At 39.4% G+C, this 21,086-nt stretch overlaps 1 long non-coding RNA gene across 1 annotated transcript in view; it reads left to right on the top strand.

Moving 5' to 3' along the window:
- LOC308705358 overlaps positions 1-9,792 on the top strand; it is a 34,806-nt gene extending 25,014 nt beyond the window's left edge. Inside the window, exons 3-5 of the long non-coding RNA XR_014031908.1 lie at positions 6,966-7,160; positions 7,726-7,822; positions 7,908-9,792. This is a non-coding gene — a long non-coding RNA (uncharacterized lncRNA). The remainder of the gene's footprint in view (positions 1-6,965; positions 7,161-7,725; positions 7,823-7,907) is intronic.
- Positions 9,793-21,086: the final 11,294 nt, after the last annotated feature.

The raw sequence follows: 21,086 nt of genomic DNA, 5'->3' as shown, positions 1-21,086 counted from the left end.
CTATACGCCGTAGGCAACGTGTTGGTTTTAATTTATACTTCTGTGTTGTTGTCCGCGTTGACGCGCACCTAGGGAGCATGTGAAACCCCAAGGGAGGGGTTCTGGCAGACCAATCACCGCGCTTGTGTCCGCGTAGAATTGACGCGTTGTTACTTTTTTGGAGAGGTGCACGTCAGGGTACGCCGTAGGGTACGCGCTCTACACACAGCCTACGACGTAGCTACGGCGGCAGTTCGACGCAGAAGTATAAAACAGGCTTCACACACGTACATACACTCACACTCACTCACACACACACACGTACGTACACTCACACACGTACGTACACTCACACTCACTCACACACGTACGCACACACACTCACACACGTACGTACACTCACACACAATCTACTCAGCCTGAAAGAAAAAAAACAGTCAACCGAGCAATAGCCCTCAAACTCCTTCTAAGAATAAAAACCCTGCAGGACTCCCCTTCGGCCATCACCCACAGACCCAGGTGGGCAGTCCTTGTATACTTCAGTGCAGTGCAAGCACATAGTCAGCGAGTAGGGCACCCGGAACTCTTGCCTATATTGTCTGGAAAATGCACTCCAGTTCACAACACCTGATTTAGATAAAATACAGAACAAACAATATTGAAAAATTTTGAAGAGAGGCATTAACATAGTACAGAGTCATACAAGGAATTTCTTTTTTATATATTTTAAACATATTATATGAAAATGTTAGACAAGATATGCTTGAGTGTTATTGGCTTTGTCTGTAAAGTAGAGACTTACTTTGTTTATGAACAACAAACTAGTTAAAAAAGTCAACGCAAACTTTAATTTGGCTTGAGAAAGCCTATCCTAAAAGTTTGAAATAGTTTTAAAAGCTTGAAGGTTTTCATAACCTTATATTTATATATATTTATATATATTAATAACAATAATATCAAAATACATTTAATCAATTAATTCATAGAAAAAAAAAATCCTACAATATATATTTGTATATTACTATTAACTCTTAAATCCTATATTTCTTCTCCTGGTTCAGTTTTGCCACTGTATTTCTTTTTAAGGGCCTTGTTTTAACCAATGGTTTTAACACTATATCCTAATCCCACCAAAACCACACACACCAACCCACACTACACACACACACACACACACACACACACACACACACACACACACACACACACACTTAGACCTGCGCTGTCCTAGTTATTTGTGTGATATGATGAGTAAAGTTACACAATCTCATTTTTACACCACTTCATTTTAACATAACTCTAAACGCCACTTCAGAATTAAAAATGGTAAAATAAAACGTAAATAAAATTAGAACAAAAACAAGAGTAGCTTGCCTGTAGTGTACTCACCATGCAGCGATGAACATCGGAAATGAAAACATGCTAGAATCGACGTCATGACTCCACGCCACTAACCAATGAGAAGAGATGTTGGCGGGAAGAGACGTGCAGCCCCGCCCCAGGTGCACCCCTGCCCAAATCTGCAGGCTGCAGCCAGGTGCTTCTCAACCCATTAACCGATTTGTAAACCACAAACGAAAAATGAAAAATCAAGCCAAAATCTCATTTTTCGTTTTTTTAACTAAACTAAAAACAGAATAACGAGCTGGTTTTCATTTCTTGTTATTCCATTCCAAACAGGAAATGAAATGATCAAAAAGTACACGGACCCAACACAGGTACACTGTAAAACCCAGAGGCGGCCTTACCTATGTTTCACCCGTTTCAATTGAAACACGTCTCTGATTGGTCGAACTCGAGTCGCGCCGCGGTTACCATGGCGACGTTTACCGTCCCCTGAACAGTGATCTGAAGTAAATAAATACCGGTAGTTTATGTGTTTATACTTTGCTTTTTTTGCCGTAAGGTTAAAACGTTTTTGTTTTTTTAGCAGGAAACGTACATATGCCAGTGGTGCTGAAAAACGAAAGATATCAGACAACAAAAGAAAAGCTTTATCCAGTCTACCAAAAGTTTCTTTGGTCCAGCATCATCCACGGATTAATAAACCGTACCCACAAGTTTCTAATCCGCGCTCTCAGACTTGTAAACCGTGCCTTCAGTTTTTGCAATCTGTACCCACTAGGGATGGGCATAATTAATCGACGATCGATAATCGATCGTTAAGAATTTCGTCGATCACGTTTATTTGTTATCGATTAATCTAATGCAGGTTGCGTTGCGTAGTGTGAGTCTTGAAGCAATGGAATTGATTTTAGCGCGGAGGTACCTGTGCATCCCGGCAACGTCAGTCCCCTCAGAGCGGGTGTTTTCAGCGGCTGACTGGCTGTCACCAGGTTGCGGTCGCATCTGATCCCAGATCATGTCAACATGCTTATCTTTCTCAACAGAAATCAGTGGACTGGTGCAGAAGTTCTATGGGAACTTCATGCGTTTTCTCAGATCGGATAGCTATCTGATTTATCAAAACGATTCCATTTACACCCGGTCATATAAATGTGTTTTTGCAAAACGGATATAAATCCGATCTTGAATTCCCGCGCTACATATTTAAATTGTTGCACGTCCAAAGCAACTGATATGAGCTGCATTTTATTGATCATCAGCGAAAATTTCTAAATCAAAGACTGCAACAATATTGCAGCAACAGCCCTGGTAAGATCATTTCGGTTCTTTACTTTTAATGAAGATGATTGTGTTTTGACGAATGACTTTCACTTTGATTTGCGATAGTTTGCACGTTGGCTTGAATAGATGCTCATCTGTGGTAATGCGTGTTCCAGTAACGCCGTCATATCTGGCTATAACATGACATATAGCCTAGGCCTATAAAACGCTCTCACATGTTTATTTCTTAGCATTTTTGGGATAAGTCAAATTTACATATGTAGTTTCAACAACCAGATGCATTTACTCTTGTCCAGTTTCGTCTGGAATGCGTCTCAGATCTCCTCCTGAAGTGGTTTGAGCGATCGGGTTTAAATCCGCCTCGAATGCGTTTCGGAGGGCATTTACATTTGGTCTTTTCACGATCGGATAGTTATCCGATCACAGAAAACGGATGAAGTGGCCATGGGTCTCTGTTTAAGAACGCCGGCTCGCTGTTCCGCTGTTTTAGAGCACTGCAGGGCATCTTCAAGTCTAACGTTACCGAACGTGCAGTTTCACTGCCACAAGTTGATCTTCTTGTAATAAAGATCTCATCGAGGACAAACAAACTGTATTTTTGTATTTTCATTGCATTTTTAATTTATAAAAAGTTGAAGAAATAATGAATTTCAATATAAAAATATTAATGATTAATCGATAGTCGATCGTTAATTCTCCCGACGATCGACTAAGAAAATTTAATCGAATGCCCATCCCTAGTACCCACAAATTCATAAACCGTGCCCACGCTTTTGCAATCCGTTCCCACGGGTTTGTAAACTGTACGTTACTCACGGATTTGTGGCTCGCCTTCATTTTAGAAGAACACCAGGAGGTACGTAGCCTGACTACGTCAGACTTCCTACCTCCGCTCAATTTCATTTCGCTTCTGCACTCAGTCTGAGAAAGCGTAATAGCTTTCCGTTTTCCTCCGGCCTGAAAACAGACGGCCAATCAACGAACAGAGGGCGGGCTGAGAGCCGTGACGTAGATGCTGATTGTACCGTGGATGCGTAGATTTACTTCACATAATCTGCAAAAGTCGTTCACAGCCATGCTCACTCCGGTATTCTCCGGTATTTACACTCGATGGTTTTGTTTTCGCATCATACATGTGTTTACAGTGGAAGTTAGATGCGGCTGAGCATGCGCATAACACGCGCCATAAAAATAAAGCAATTGCCAATGCCAATGCAACAAAAAAATTGCAAAAACTGAAGGCACGGTTTATAAGTCTGAGAGCGCGGATTAGAAACTCGTGGGCATGATTTGTTAAACCGAGGGAACTGTTTGAGAATTTACGGTTTATAATCTGTACGGTTTATAATCTGAGCGGACGGATTGCAAAACCGTCGCCACGGATTGTTTTCTCCCACAGGTGACTTCCTGAGCTCCGTAATAATTCAAGTAATTATAAAGTCAGCCCAGACAGCTGAAAATATACTGCGCAAATCAATTAAGCAGTGAAGTTGCCCTGCGTGAAAGGGCGAGGCTTATTCCAACGTAAAACGCTGTATAATTGTATATAGTTTTAATCAAATGAGATTGTTTTTTTTTTCTATGTTGAGCTGCCTGTTCATGAAGCTGAAAGTGCACGTAATAAAATAATATACCATTGATGCAAACCAACAGGAATCCTTGCTTTTTCTGCTCTATTATGTTTATGTTTTATGTGGGTAGGGCCCCATATTAATTATTGAAACGGGCCCCCAGATGCTTAAGGCCGCCCCTGGTAAAACCCAACAAGTTAAGATAACTTATTTCATTTGAGGAAACCGATTGCCTCAATTCAATTAAGTTTATAAAAACAATAGTTATGAGTACTCTGAACTTATTTTAATCAAGTTCACTAAAACAATAATATTTCTTAATACACAATTAAACTTTACACTGCATTTCAATACTTTATATAGCTGAAAATTCACTTTATTGAGTAAAAACAGTGAAATGACGAACTTTAAATGAATTCAGAGCACTTGCAGTTACTGTTAGCTCACAATGTCACACACAAAGTCAAATTCAATAAGTTAAGCTAACTTATTACATTTGAGGACACTGATTGCCTTAATTCACTGTAAAATCCAACAAGTTAAGCTAACTCATTTCATTTGAGGAAGCCGATTGCCTCAATTCAATTAAGTTTATAAAAACAATAGTTATGAGTACAATGAACTTATTTCAGTTGAGTTTACTAAAAGTAGATATTCATTGCAGTCAAGAAATTAAGTGATTAATTAAGTGATTATTGAGCATTAGTGATTAACACCTGCTGTTGACGAGCAGAATCAATGAAGGAAAGAGAAACAAAAGAACTACAACTGACTTCCAACCACAGCCTTAGATGAAATCAACTCAAGATAAAAGACGTTTAAATCTCTAAAGATCTCAGCAGGAGGATTAAACCACTACACAAACAGCATTACCAGCTTCACTTATTACCGTACTAAACAGTTTGACTTTTGTCATGCGTCTACAGAAGTTGTTATTGAGAATGAACAGAGGGTTAGATGCTAATGATTTATTGAGTTTCATTTAAAGACACCATGATATAGATTAGTGTTTGCTTTAGTTGGGCTCTTGCCCCTTGACTTTATAACAACAGTTTTTCCTCTGGCTGCTGTAACTGAGTGTTTATAAAACACATTTGTTATGGCACATACGCCAAAAGAAAATATGAGCATGTGGTTGTGTTTAGATGACAAAAATCATCATTAAGTGACTTGATTCTCTGATCTTTACCAGAGCCTAATCTCTGATTAGACAGGTGATGTATTACTTGTATTATTCATTATAATACAACTGATTCTGCTGTAAGGCCCATTGTTGTGACAATCAGATTTTAAAAACCTCTATGGTATCATGCTGACTTACACAGTAATCAAGAAACAGCATATGATCATAAAAATGATTTATGCCGCAATGCATGCTGGGAGCCATGGATAAGTTTTGTATTATGCTAGTACCCAGCATGCATTGCAGCATGAATAATTTTTTAATGGTCACCATAGTTGAGATTCATATGCTGATTCTTGATGTCTGTGTGAGTCTTAGTAATGCATTACTGCATGCAATACCTTTTCTTTGAAACCTTTCGTGCACAACTATTTGTAAGATCCTTCATATTATCTGATGGTCACCATGGCTAGCTCTTATGCTGTAGAATCACAGTTTTGAGTGAAACTAATATATTGCCCTTTTAATCAGAGATCAGACTCTGAATGAAATCAGTGAATCAAGTCACTAAATGATGACCATCAACACCCGATCAGACTTCTTTGCCTTTTGTACCATAACAAATATGTTTTATAAACACTCGATAAGCCTTTTTCACACGCAACCGGAAACTACGTCACGCCGGGTAAACGGATTTCCGCCAGAGGTGAAACTACGGTGTTTTCATAGAAGTGAACATGGAGCGTTATTTCACAACTTCTCTCTCGACACTGCCACGACTCAGATTTGAGGATGTTGACAGAATTGTTGGTAGGCACTCAACAGTTAAAGAAGCAAGGCTGAGCAAGGGCTATAAATTCTTCGTTGAGGATTTTATTCACAATTATCAAGGTAAGTTGATAACTATCTGGCGCTAGCACTTGCAACATTATGAATGCTAATTGCTAACCATTTTTATGTGTTCAGTTTCTAATGTTGTTGATCGCAAGGTGGTAGTGAGAGCTAGGTGTTATCGGTCTATGAGGAAAAATGAGGAGCCCCACACACTTGAGGTTATATGTAATATGCCTGTTGGCTTATATGAGTTAGTTCAGATCGTTCTGATATCAAGTTACTGCGGTTGCAGATTTTTATTTCCCTTTATTTTAGTTTCACCTGTCTTAAGGTTTTCCTTGTTGGTTTTTAGTTATGTCTCTTTCATTGCTTCTGCGGTTGCAGACTACAGCTGTATTTCTTGCTTTTGCTGCTATTTGCAGCTTTCAATTAACAGCACTTAAAGGGATAGTTCACTTCAAAATGAAAATTCTGTCATCATATACTCACCCTAAAGTTGTCTCAAACCTGTATGAATTTCTTTTTTCTGCTGAACACAAAGGAAGATATTTTGAAGAATTTCAGTAACCAAACCGTTTACTGGTCCCATTGACTTCCATAGTATTTTTTCTTTCCTACTATGGAAGTCAATGCGATTCAAGACATAATTGAAATGTGATTATATCAAGACAGGAGCCTTAGTGGGTGTTGACAAATATGGTAACAAATACTATGAGGACAACATAAACTTTTTTGGTATTGATTTACATTTTGAAGTGAACTATCCCTTTAATGTAGCTCACAGCACAAAATTACAATTCATTAGCTAAACTATTTGTCTTCTCAAACAGGTGTCATTGGAGACGGAAGAGATTGTTTGTATTTCTGCCTATATGTGCAGCTGTGCAGCTGGTAAAGGGTTGTGCAACCATCTGACAGCACTTGTGTATCAGACGGCCCACTATGTGTAGCTGAATTTACAGTCTGTCCCACCACCACTGGCCTGCACGAGTGAGCCACAGAGATGGCATCGTCCAAGAACACAGGCATGTATTTTTTTTCTTTTCTGCAATTTGTAAGAACACTATAGTATCAACTCAAACAAACAAGTAGCCTAAGTACATGTTAACATCAAAGCATTATGGACTAATAATGCACAAGAGTGCAGATTAAAGGTGCATTATGCAACTTTTCATGTTAAAAATACCCGTTTTTCTAACCCATACATGCTTAAACTATTGCCTGATGGGCTGAATGAGCCCTTCTCTGATCACTGCGATTGCCTCTATAATCCTGTACAGTAAAATAAATAAGAGGGATTCGGGCCGAATTTGAGACTGGGCGTGACGTCATGCGCGTTCAGTTGCAGTGTTGCAGTTTCATTTGTTGCCAGAGGGGGGCATAGTTCTGCAAAAACTCAGAGACTTGCGCAATGCACCTTTAAGTAACAAAGGTATAAATTAACATCACCCAAGATTAATACAATCTGTTTACTGTTATTACTCATTATTATTTCATATTGACTAAATGCATAATCTAATGTCAATGTATATAACCTTATAAAGTGTTTCCAGAATACTTTAACACTGCATTTGTTTGTTTTATACTAAGGGAGTCCATCCAGAGGCAGTGAGTGAACTTGTTGTCCTGAAGCCAAAGTCAGTTGGGAAGACTGGAATCAAGTCTACCCTATACAGGGCTTACACAGGTAATACACAACACTGTATGTGTACACGTGTACTCAGCTACAACTTAATGTGTTCAATACTAATAGTTTGTATTAATTTCTTTAGGTCCCCTTCCAGATCCTGATGTCTTGGCTTCTGGCACAAAACTGAGTCAGATCCATCCCCGGCCTTTGCTGGCACACATACTAGAGGGCATGTCAAAAATAGAGTTGGTCCCCTCACAGTTTGGTCCTGTACCTTGTGGTAGTCCACTTTCATACCAATGTCCCCCTATAGCTGCAGATGTTCCTGTTGTTAATTTCAATCACTTCATCTGGAGTCTATAAAGGTTACCCATTGTTCTGCTTGTCAGATTGAAGAGGCCACAAGACTACAGTCAAAATGTACTGCTTGGGGAAAAATGCGGCAATCAAGGGTTACTGCAAGCAGGTTCAGGGAGGTTTGTCATGTAGTTGGGGATTCATCTGGTCAGTCATTAGCGGTAAGAATCATCAAGGGCACGAGGCAGACAAGTGCTATGAAACATGGCCTCGAACTTGAGCCAGATATTTTGAGAAAATATTCTGAGACAGCCAGTGTTAGTGTCCTACCATGTGGGTTTATTATCAATCCAGAAGCACCACATCTAGGAGCCAGTCCTGATGGACAAGTGCATGATCCATCTGAAACCTTCCAATTTGGCCTAGTGGAGGTAAAAAGCACATCTGCTGATAACATTGCCCAGGTTCCATTTATAAAACTTCAAAGAGGACAAGCCAAACTCAAAGAGACCCACAAGTACTACTGGCAGGTTCAAGGCCAGCTTGCAGTGACTGGTCTACAGTGGTGTGACTTTGTGACTGACACAAAATCAGATTTCACAATACAGAGGATCTGGCGAGATGATGCCTTCATAGCATCAATGAAAGACAAGCTAGACTTGTACTATTATAGTGTTTACATGGATGTGTATCTTTCAGTGGTATAAATGGACAGTTTCTGTTCATATTATAGTACATGACCTGTGGATTTATTCTTACAATTGTATATATATTTATGTACATAATGGTGAATACATGCTTATATTTTGAATTTGATCTTGTGTAATATATCCAGAGCCGCCTTAACTTAATGTTAGGCCCCGGGGCTGAGAGGTTTTGTAGGCCCCCCATCCCCTCGATTTATAGAGTCTCATTTTAAAAAAGTGTAATATCTAGGAAATCTACATCACAAAATGCATTAGTTTCTTTCGAGACCTACAACAGTGAGTTTTCCCTCTTTGAGTCAGAAAACACCATAATATTGTTATTAACATATCACTGAGCTGATCCCACTTGAGCATAAACACAAGACATTTTATTTAACAACCACACACAGCAACTAAATTTCAACTTTATGCAAATGAGAAGTGATTTTTGCAAGCAATAACCAATAGGAAAGAAGCCTTTCAGTGGAACTCAGCTCCCGTCACCGTCTCGAGTGCAGTGCAGGCAAGACAGAAGAGTTTGAGGGTGATTTCACTGTTTTATATGATTTGACTGTAACTAACCACAAACATGGATATAATAAAATGATGCATGGAAAAGAAACTGTCGACAGTGAAGGGTTACAAATTTAAGAATCTATTTCAAATATGCTTCCGTACATAACATCATGGTAAAGAATCTTGCAATTCTTTTTCTCTCCTTATCACTCAGACTGATGGGATTAGCACACGAATGATTCACTGAGAATCTCACCTTCTGTTCTGCAAATGGCTTTCGGACCCAAATGGCTCTTGGAGCCTAATGCTGATTGAATTAGGATTGGCCAGACCCTCACAGTCTAGGGTGTTACCTTAACCTGTATACTCATTTACATGCTTTGTTTGAATTTGTCTCCACCTTCAAAAGTCCCTCCTCTTAAAATACCTATAAGACACCATGTAAATTTATATACTTTAGATTATGTTGAAAGTACTGCAGCCACGTACAGCGGAGTTCTCAATAAAGAATAACTTCTGTTGAACGCGATCCCAACTGTCTCCTGGTCTCTGCTTTGAAGAAAGAAAAACTTTACAACAACAGTCTCAGTGAGTTTAATTCATACATTTATAGTTCGAGTGTTGTAGTTTTATGATGCAAGTTTAGCACTGCTGCAGTTCATTTTACAGTTTCCCCTGCATTATATTGACTATTAGGGACTATAAAATTTATTATTTGTCAAATTCGGATGACGTTTTAGTAATTTATGACAGTATGAGTGAGTTTAATTTATAGATTGATAGATCGTTAATCTAGTAAATTATTTAATCCACTGAACACTGCTGTGTGGTAATATAAAAACACTCTCCCAACAGCATACTGTTTCTTTTGAGCCTAATTCCTAGTCAAATTAAAATAATATAGTTGTATCACTTGTGATGGTGTTTTGTATAGATGTGGCCAGACGAGCAGTCTACCAATAACATTAGAGCGACAGCACTACCAACACGCGACTTCACAGTATAGAGACTAGCGACATACAGCGACACAATCGCTGGCTGTGAACAGGGCTTATGGGGCCACGTGGGTCACTCAATCAGCAGACATGTAACGTGCGATTAGAGTGATTGACAGAAAACCTGACAAGTTACAAAACAATATGACCTTTTCAGCTCATCATGAACCTGAACATGGGAGGCCCCTGAACTTCAGCCCAGGTAAACCCGTGCATTAATGCGGCCTTGATCAAAGCAAATTTAAAAGTGCTGGCTAATGCTAATCTTAAATTCTCTATGATTATTATTCACGTCGGCACAAATGATGTTCGACTCCGCCAGTCGGAGATCACCAAAATTAATGTTAAAGAGGTGTGTGAACTCGCAACTATGATGTTAGGAACTGTAATTTCCTCTGGACCCCTTCCTGTTCGCAGGAGTGATGAGATACTTAGTAGATTGTCCTCACTCAGTGGCTGGTTCCAATCCAGTCCAACTTTATTTGCTAAGCACTTTAAAACAACCAAAGCTGACCAAAGTGCTGTACAGGAAAATTACGCAAAATTACATGTAAAATAAAACAATAAAAATAAACGACATAAACATGAGTACAAATAATAACCACGCAATAAAAGCAATCAAAATAAGAAATTAAATCAAGTAAATAAATAAAGTCAACATCTCACTAGGTATCAAAGTCCACAGAGAAAAAATTGTTTTAAGACGGGTTTTAAAAACAGGCAGAATAGGCAGCCAGTGAAGTGAGGCTAAAATAGGGGAAATGTGCTCACGTTTACGTGTGCCAGTTAAAAGACGTGCAGCTGCTCCTTGATCTGACTGTCAAACTTAAGCTCAGGGTCCACTTTAACCCCTAGATTTGTGATGCTAGGTTTAATATACTGGGCCAAAGAACCCCGATCTACATTGGGGGTCCCAGTGGTACCTCCAAAAACCATCACTTCTGTCTTTTTATCATTGAAATTTTAAAAGTTCAGCGCCCTCCAGGCCTTTATATCATCGAGACATTTAAGTAGCAGTCTGACAGAGTATTCATTTTTCTTTTTAAGAGGCACATAAATCTGACTGTCGTCTACATAACAGTGAAATGAAATGCCGTCCTTCCTAAGTATGGAACCAAGTGGTAGCAAATAGAGAGAGAAAAGGAGAGGACCAAGAACTGAGCCCTGTGGGACCCCACACAAGAGAGGAGCAGAGGAGGATACAGAGTCACCTAAGCTGACACAGAAAGTTCGATCAGCCAAGTATGACCTGAACCATTCCAGTGCTATGCACTTCAAACGTGAAATCAACATTTCATGGTCCACTGTGTCAAATGCAGCAGTTAAATCTAAAAGCACAAGGATAACACAGTCACCAGAGTCAATAGCTAGAAAGATATCATTAAAAACTCTTAAAAGAGCTGATTCGGTGCTGTGCAGGGTTTTAAAACCGGATTGGAAAACCTCTAGAATATTATGTTCTTCCAGAAAAGCCATTAATTGATTGTGCACAATCTTCTCTAGGATTTTTGAAAGAAAAGGCAGTTTGGAGATTGGCCTGAAATTAGCAAGAACTGCAGGATCTAGAGCAGGTTGTTTAATCAGAGGCTGAACTACTGCATGTTTAAAATTTTCAGGGACCACACCTGAAGTCAGGCTGCTATTTATGACTGCAACAACAGATGGTCCTACAGTGGAGAAAACCTCCTTAAATAGTTGAGGAGAGACAGCATCATTTGGAGAACCTGAGGGCTTCAAATGACCAACAACCTCCTGTAAAAAGGAAAAAGTCACAGGCTCAAAATGATCAAAGACAGCAGAGCAGGGGACAGAGATTGAGGGGTCATAAGCTGAAGGTAACATTTGAGCCCTAATGGAAGTAACCTTATCAATAAAAAAGTTAAGGAAGTTTTCACACACAGCAGGGGATGCCTCCATACAGACAGTCTGCGGGGCATTTAGAAGTGAGTCAATAGTGTTAAGCAAAACACAAGGCTTGTGACAGTTTGACAGGATAATATCCGAGAAATTTTCTTTTAGCATCTTTCACAGTTTTCTGATAATGACGCCAGCAGTCCCTTAACATTTGAAAAGACACCTGCAGTTTGTCCTTCTTCCATTGCGCTCAGCTCTACGGCACTCATGTCTAACAGCACGAGTTGCGTCATTTAGCCAGGGCTCAGATTTAGTTTTAGGCTACCTGGATTTTAATGGAGCCAGTGTCCAAAACAGTTTGGCAGGTGGAGTGAAACCATGGGCTAAGCTCCTCTGTATTGCACACAGACTCAGGAATGAAGGAGTTCTGACTGAAAGCAACCGAGAACTAAACAGCAGTGGAAGGGTTAATAATGCGACAGCGCCGTGCAACAGTGCCGTGCAACAGCGCAAGGTTTAACTGTATGATCGGCAAGAGCAGTCTCAAATATTACAAGCATATGGTCAGAAAAGACTGTGTCACATATCTCTAGATTAAAAACAGGCAGACCATATGATAAAACAAGATCAAGTGTGTGTCCATGTTCTTGTGTGGGTCCAGACACAGATTGCACAAGATTAAAAGAATCAATGAGGTTTGGAAAACCCTTTGCCATGGGCTTATCAGGACAACATACATGAACATTAAAATCCCCAACAATAAGAACACGGTCATATTTAGGCATGATTTCAGCCAGGAAATCAGAAAAGTCATTTAAAAAGTCCTTATTGTACTTGGGAGGCCGATAAACCACAGCACACAACACTGTGTGAGAGCGTCCAAGCTCAAATGAGCTCAGTTCAAAGCTGGTAAAAGAGGATGAGAGCAATAGCTGCTTACATTTATACTGACTCTTATAGACAGTCGCTATACCTCCTCCTCGGCCCGTCATCCACGGGGAGTTAAAGTAGCAGCAATCATGGGGTAAAAATTCAGTAAAAATGCTGGACTCACCAACACTCAGCCATGTCTCAGTCACACAGAGGAAATCCAATTATAGGGACGTGAAGAAATCCTTTAAGACAAAAGTCTTATTTGCTAGTGATCTAGCATTTACCAGGACAATCGTGGCAGGAATTGGCGGGTCCGTGGCGTTGGCTGTCCGGGAAGCCCGACACAGAAGGCCGCAAGTTGCGGTAATTCGCCCCGCGCCAGCTGGGACAGGGAGAGCAGGGGCCGCCGGGCTGGAACACCTCTTCCGGGCCGACGACAGGTATCAGCCAGGCGTTGACAGGGTCAGAAAATCGAAGATCCAGCAGTTTTGGCGATCATTTACCAGTAAAGAGTCAACATCCAGAGCAAGAAGCAAAACAAACAGCATAAACACACACAGCACTGACAGTGACAGACGGCAGGCCACACATACTGGTGCCATCTTCATCTTAGACTTGGTTGTCTAAGTGGTGTCCGCAAAATAATATAGAATTCATAGACAATTGGAAATGTTTTTGGGGCAGACCTGACCTGTTGAAAAGTGATGGTATTCATCCCTCCTGGGATGGTGCTGCTCTTCTCTCTAGTAATATGACACATTGTCTTAGAGCTCAAATATGACAATCTGGGGCTCAGGTCAGGAAGCAGACAGACTGGCTAAACCGACCGTCTGCTACTATGAATATTAGATCCCTTACTTCAAAAGCACTTATTGTTAATGATATGTTTACAGACTATAATCTAGATGTGCTGTGTTTGACAGAAACCTGGCTAAAACCAAACGATTACATTACTTTAAATGAGACCACCCCGCAAGATTACTCTTATAAACATGAACCTCGTCTGAAAGGCAAAGAGGGAGGTGTTGCTGTAATTTATAGTAATATTTTTAGAATTACTAAAGAATTACTAGAATTACTAGTTTCAAATATAATTATTTTGAAGTGTTGGTGCTTAATATAGCAATATATAGTGTAAATTATAAATCAAGTTTGAGATTTGTGCTGGATACTGTATACAGGCCACCAGGGCACCAGACTTATCAAATAATTTGCTGACTTTCTATCAGAGTTAATACTGGCTGCAGATAAAGTCCTAATTGTTGGTTATTTTAATATACATGTAGATAACGAAAAAGATGCATTGGGACTGTCATTTTAAGACATTCTTAACTCTATTGGAGTTAGACAACGTGTCAGGACCTACTCATTGTCGTAATCATACCCTAGATCTAATATTATCACACGGAATCAATGTTGATGCCGTTGAAATTCTGCAGCAGAGCGATGACATCTCAGATCATTATCTAGTCTTGTGTAAACTTCATTTAGCCAAGGCTGTAAAGCCGACTCCGTGTTACAAATATGTTAGACCTATCACTTCTGCCACTAAAGATTGCTTTATTAATAAACTTCCTGATCAGTTTCATCATCTCAGCATCCCAGATAGCTTAGAAGACCTCGATATTGCGACAGAAAGCTGGAAGAAAACGAGAAAACAAAACTAGAGGTATTTCGCATTTCATGGAAAGAGAGCTCGATTGCATACAGAGAGGCCTTAAATGCTGTTAGATCTGCTTATTTTTCAACCTTATTAGAAGAAAATAAACAAAACCCTATCTATTTATTTGAAACAGTGGCTAAACTAACGAAAAATAAAGCTTCAAGCCCAGAACTTTCCAAGCAGCACAGCAGTAATGACTTTATTAACTTCGTCACTTATAAGATTGATAATATCAGGGAGAAAATTATAACTATGCAACCGTCTACTACAGTATCGCATCAGGCAGTGCACTGTAGTGTTCTTAAGGAAAAATTTGATTCATTCATTGCTATAGAAGAGGAAGAATTCGTTAAACTTGTTAAATCATCTAAATCGACAACATGTATGTTAGACCCTATACCGACTAAGCTACTGAAAGAGATGCTTCCAGAGGTCATAGGTCCTCTTCTTAATATCATTAATTCATCTTTGTCATTAGGATACGTTCAAAAAACTTTTAAGCTGGCTATAATTAAACCGCTTGTTAAAAAAATGCAACTTGATCATACAGAATTAGTCAATTACAGGCCGATCTCGAATCTACCTTTTCTGTCAAAGATACTAGAAAAGGCAGTATCTTCACAACTATGTTCCTTTTTAGAAAGAAATTATATCTGCGAGGATTTTCAGTCAGGATTTAGATCGTACCATAGTACTGAAACAGCTCTCATCAGAGTCACAAATGATTTGCTCTTATCATCCGATCGTGGTTGTATCTCTCTATTAGTGTTACTCAGTCTTAGTGCTGCATTTGATACTATTGACCACAACATTCTTTTAAATAGACTCAAAAATTATGTTGGCATTAATGGAATTGCATTAACATGGTTTAAATCATTATTATCTGACCATTATCAGTTTATAGCAGTAAATGAAGAGATGTCTCATCCATCACAAGTTCAGTATGGCGTACCACAAGGCTCAGTACTAGGACCGTTGCTTTTCACTCTGTACATGCTACCCTTGGGAGATATCATTAGGAAGCATGGAATTAGTTTTCACTGTCATGCTGATGATACTCAGCTCTATATTTATTCATGCCCTGACGAAACTTACCAATTCACAAAATTAACGGAATGCACAGGTGATATAAAAAATTGGATGACTAGTAATTCCCTACTACTTAATTTTGAAAAAACAGAGATTCTAATTATTGGACAAAAAACTTCTTCACGTAATAATCTAGAATACTGTCTAACACTTGATGGCTGCTCTGTCAAGTCTTCGTCGTCGGTTAGGAACCTGGGTGTGCTCTTTGATACCAATCTTTCATTTGAAAGTCACGTGTCTAGTATCTGTAAAACCGCATTTTTCCATCTTAAAAATATATCTAAATTACGTCATATGCTCTCATTGACAAATGCGGAACAATTAGTCCATGCGTTCATGACATCAAGGCTAGATTATTGTAATGCTATTATGGGTGGTTGCACGCTTAATAAACAAATTACAGCTGGTCCAAAAACGCAGCAGCTAGAGTTCTTACCAGAACCAGGAAGTATGACCATATTAGCCCAGTTCTGTCAACACTGCACTGGCTCCCTATTAAACATCGTATACATTTATAAATATTGCTGATTACTTACAAAGCACTAAATGGTTTAGCTCTGCAGTACTTGAGAGAGCACTTAACGCATGGTATATAAATGGTCCTTTACGTCTATTGCGATCTCAAAATTCCGGCCAGTTGATAATACCTAGAATATCAAAATCGACAGTCTTTGGAACAGTCTTCCTAACATTGTCCGGGAAGCAGACACACTCTGTCAGTTCAAAGCTAGACTAAAAACACATCTCTTTGACCTAGCATACACATAACACATTATAGACTTTTATAATTCAATGTTAGGCTGCATAGATTAGGTCAGCCGGAACCGGGAACACTTCCCATAAATCCTGATGTACTCGTTACATCATAAGAAGAATGGCATCTACGCTAATATTAGTCTCTTTGTTTATCCCGAGGTTTACCGGAGTCCGCCGGATCCAGGCCGTATCCAGATCCAGATCTCTGTATTGCACACAGACTCAGGAATGAAGGAGTTCTGACTGAAAGCAACCGAGAACTAAACAGCAGTGGAAGGGTTAATAATGCGACAGCGCCGTGCAACAGTGCCGTGCAACAGCGCAAGGTTTAACTGTATGATCGGCAAGAGCAGTCTCAAATATTACAAGCATATGGTCAGAAAAGACTGTGTCACATATCTCTAGATTAAAAACAGGCAGACCATATGATAAAACAAGATCAAGTGTGTGTCCATGTTCTTGTGTGGGTCCAGACACAGATTGCACAAGATTAAAAGAATCAATGAGGTTTGGAAAACCCTTTGCCATTGGCTTATCAGGACAACATACATGAACATTAAAATCCCCAACAATAAGAACACGGTCATATTTAGGCATGATTTCAGCCAGGAAATCAGAAAAGTCATTTAAAAAGTCCTTATTGTACTTGGGAGGCCGATAAACCACAGCACACAACACTGTGTGAGAGCGTCCAAGCTCAAATGAGCTCAGTTCAAAGCTGGTAAAAGAGGATGAGAGCAATAGCTGCTTACATTTATACTGACTCTTATAGACAGTCGCTATACCTCCTCCTCGGCCCGTCATCCACGGGGAGTTAAAGTAGCAGCAATCATGGGGTAAAAATTCAGTAAAAATGCTGGACTCACCAACACTCAGCCATGTCTCAGTCACACAGAGGAAATCCAATTATAGGGACGTGAAGAAATCCTTTAAGACAAAAGTCTTATTTGCTAGTGATCTAGCATTTACCAGGACAATCGTGGCAGGAATTGGCGGGTCCGTGGCGTTGGCTGTCCGGGAAGCCCGACACAGAAGGCCGCAAGTTGCGGTAATTCGCCCCGCGCCAGCTGGGACAGGGAGAGCAGGGGCCGCCGGGCTGGAACACCTCTTCCGGGCCGACGACAGGTATCAGCCAGGCGTTGACAGGGTCAGAAAATCGAAGATCCAGCAGTTTTGGCGATCATTTACCAGTAAAGAGTCAACATCCAGAGCAAGAAGCAAAACAAACAGCATAAACACACACAGCACTGACAGTGACAGACGGCAGGCCACACATACTGGTGCCATCTTCATCTTAGACTTGGTTGTCTAAGTGGTGTCCGCAAAATAATATAGAATTCATAGACAATTGGAAATGTTTTTGGGGCAGACCTGACCTGTTGAAAAGTGATGGTATTCATCCCTCCTGGGATGGTGCTGCTCTTCTCTCTAGTAATATGACACATTGTCTTAGAGCTCAAATATGACAATCTGGGGCTCAGGTCAGGAAGCAGACAGACTGGCTAAACCGACCGTCTGCTACTATGAATATTAGATCCCTTACTTCAAAAGCACTTATTGTTAATGATATGTTTACAGACTATAATCTAGATGTGCTGTGTTTGACAGAAACCTGGCTAAAACCAAACGATTACATTACTTTAAATGAGACCACCCCGCAAGATTACTCTTATAAACATGAACCTCGTCTGAAAGGCAAAGAGGGAGGTGTTGCTGTAATTTATAGTAATATTTTTAGAATTACTAAAGAATTACTAGAATTACTAGTTTCAAATATAATTATTTTGAAGTGTTGGTGCTTAATATAGCAATATATAGTGTAAATTATAAATCAAGTTTGAGATTTGTGCTGGATACTGTATACAGGCCACCAGGGCACCAGACTTATCAAATAATTTGCTGACTTTCTATCAGAGTTAATACTGGCTGCAGATAAAGTCCTAATTGTTGGTTATTTTAATATACATGTAGATAACGAAAAAGATGCATTGGGACTGTCATTTTAAGACATTCTTAACTCTATTGGAGTTAGACAACGTGTCAGGACCTACTCATTGTCGTAATCATACCCTAGATCTAATATTATCACACGGAATCAATGTTGATGCCGTTGAAATTCTGCAGCAGAGCGATGACATCTCAGATCATTATCTAGTCTTGTGTAAACTTCATTTAGCCAAGGCTGTAAAGCCGACTCCGTGTTACAAATATGTTAGACCTATCACTTCTGCCACTAAAGATTGCTTTATTAATAAACTTCCTGATCAGTTTCATCATCTCAGCATCCCAGATAGCTTAGAAGACCTCGATATTGCGACAGAAAGCTGGAAGAAAACGAGAAAACAAAACTAGAGGTATTTCGCATTTCATGGAAAGAGAGCTCGATTGCATACAGAGAGGCCTTAAATGCTGTTAGATCTGCTTATTTTTCAACCTTATTAGAAGAAAATAAACAAAACCCTATCTATTTATTTGAAACAGTGGCTAAACTAACGAAAAATAAAGCTTCAAGCCCAGAACTTTCCAAGCAGCACAGCAGTAATGACTTTATTAACTTCGTCACTTATAAGATTGATAATATCAGGGAGAAAATTATAACTATGCAACCGTCTACTACAGTATCGCATCAGGCAGTGCACTGTAGTGTTCTTAAGGAAAAATTTGATTCATTCATTGCTATAGAAGAGGAAGAATTCGTTAAACTTGTTAAATCATCTAAATCGACAACATGTATGTTAGACCCTATACCGACTAAGCTACTGAAAGAGATGCTTCCAGAGGTCATAGGTCCTCTTCTTAATATCATTAATTCATCTTTGTCATTAGGATACGTTCAAAAAACTTTTAAGCTGGCTATAATTAAACCGCTTGTTAAAAAAATGCAACTTGATCATACAGAATTAGTCAATTACAGGCCGATCTCGAATCTACCTTTTCTGTCAAAGATACTAGAAAAGGCAGTATCTTCACAACTATGTTCCTTTTTAGAAAGAAATTATATCTGCGAGGATTTTCAGTCAGGATTTAGATCGTACCATAGTACTGAAACAGCTCTCATCAGAGTCACAAATGATTTGCTCTTATCATCCGATCGTGGTTGTATCTCTCTATTAGTGTTACTCAGTCTTAGTGCTGCATTTGATACTATTGACCACAACATTCTTTTAAATAGACTCAAAAATTATGTTGGCATTAATGGAATTGCATTAACATGGTTTAAATCATTATTATCTGACCATTATCAGTTTATAGCAGTAAATGAAGAGATGTCTCATCCATCACAAGTTCAGTATGGCGTACCACAAGGCTCAGTACTAGGACCGTTGCTTTTCACTCTGTACATGCTACCCTTGGGAGATATCATTAGGAAGCATGGAATTAGTTTTCACTGTTATGCTGATGATACTCAGCTCTATATTTATTCATGCCCTGACGAAACTTACCAATTCACAAAATTAACGGAATGCACAGGTGATATAAAAAATTGGATGACTAGTAATTCCCTACTACTTAATTTTGAAAAAACAGAGATTCTAATTATTGGACAAAAAACTTCTTCACGTAATAATCTAGAATACTGTCTAACACTTGATGGCTGCTCTGTCAAGTCTTCGTCGTCGGTTAGGAACCTGGGTGTGCTCTTTGATACCAATCTTTCATTTGAAAGTCACGTGTCTAGTATCTGTAAAACCGCATTTTTCCATCTTAAAAATATATCTAAATTACGTCATATGCTCTCATTGACAAATGCGGAACAATTAGTCCATGCGTTCATGACATCAAGGCTAGATTATTGTAATGCTATTATGGGTGGTTGCACGCTTAATAAACAAATTACAGCTGGTCCAAAAACGCAGCAGCTAGAGTTCTTACCAGAACCAGGAAGTATGACCATATTAGCCCAGTTCTGTCAACACTGCACTGGCTCCCTATTAAACATCGTATACATTTATAAATATTGCTGATTACTTACAAAGCACTAAATGGTTTAGCTCTGCAGTACTTGAGAGAGCACTTAACGCATGGTATATAAATGGTCCTTTACGTCTATTGCGATCTTAAAATTCCGGCCATTTGACAATACCTAGAATATCAAAATCGACAGTCTTTGGAACAGTCTTCCTAACATTGTCCGGGAAGCAGACACACTCTGTCAGTTCAAAGCTAGACTAAAAACACATCTCTTTGACCTAGCATACACATAACACATTATAGACTTTTATAATTCAATGTTAGGCTGCATAGATTAGGTCAGCCGGAACCGGGAACACTTCCCATAAATCCTGATGTACTCGTTACATCATAAGAAGAATGGCATCTACGCTAATATTAGTCTCTTTGTTTATCCCGAGGTTTACCGGAGTCCGCCGGATCCAGGCCGTATCCAGATCCAGATCTCTGTATTGCACACAGACTCAGGAATGAAGGAGTTCTGACTGAAAGCAACCGAGAACTAAACAGCAGTGGAAGGGTTAATAATGCGACAGCGCCGTGCAACAGTGCCGTGCAACAGCGCAAGGTTTAACTGTATGATCGGCAAGAGCAGTCTCAAATATTACAAGCATATGGTCAGAAAAGACTGTGTCACATAT

The sequence above is a fragment of the Scardinius erythrophthalmus genome, assembly GCF_964197995.2.
Source record: "Scardinius erythrophthalmus genome assembly, chromosome: 17".
Lineage (NCBI taxonomy): Eukaryota > Metazoa > Chordata > Actinopteri > Cypriniformes > Leuciscidae > Scardinius > Scardinius erythrophthalmus.
The sequence above is the reverse complement of the archived record's forward strand: the minus strand, read 5'-3'. Positions and strand labels throughout refer to the sequence as shown.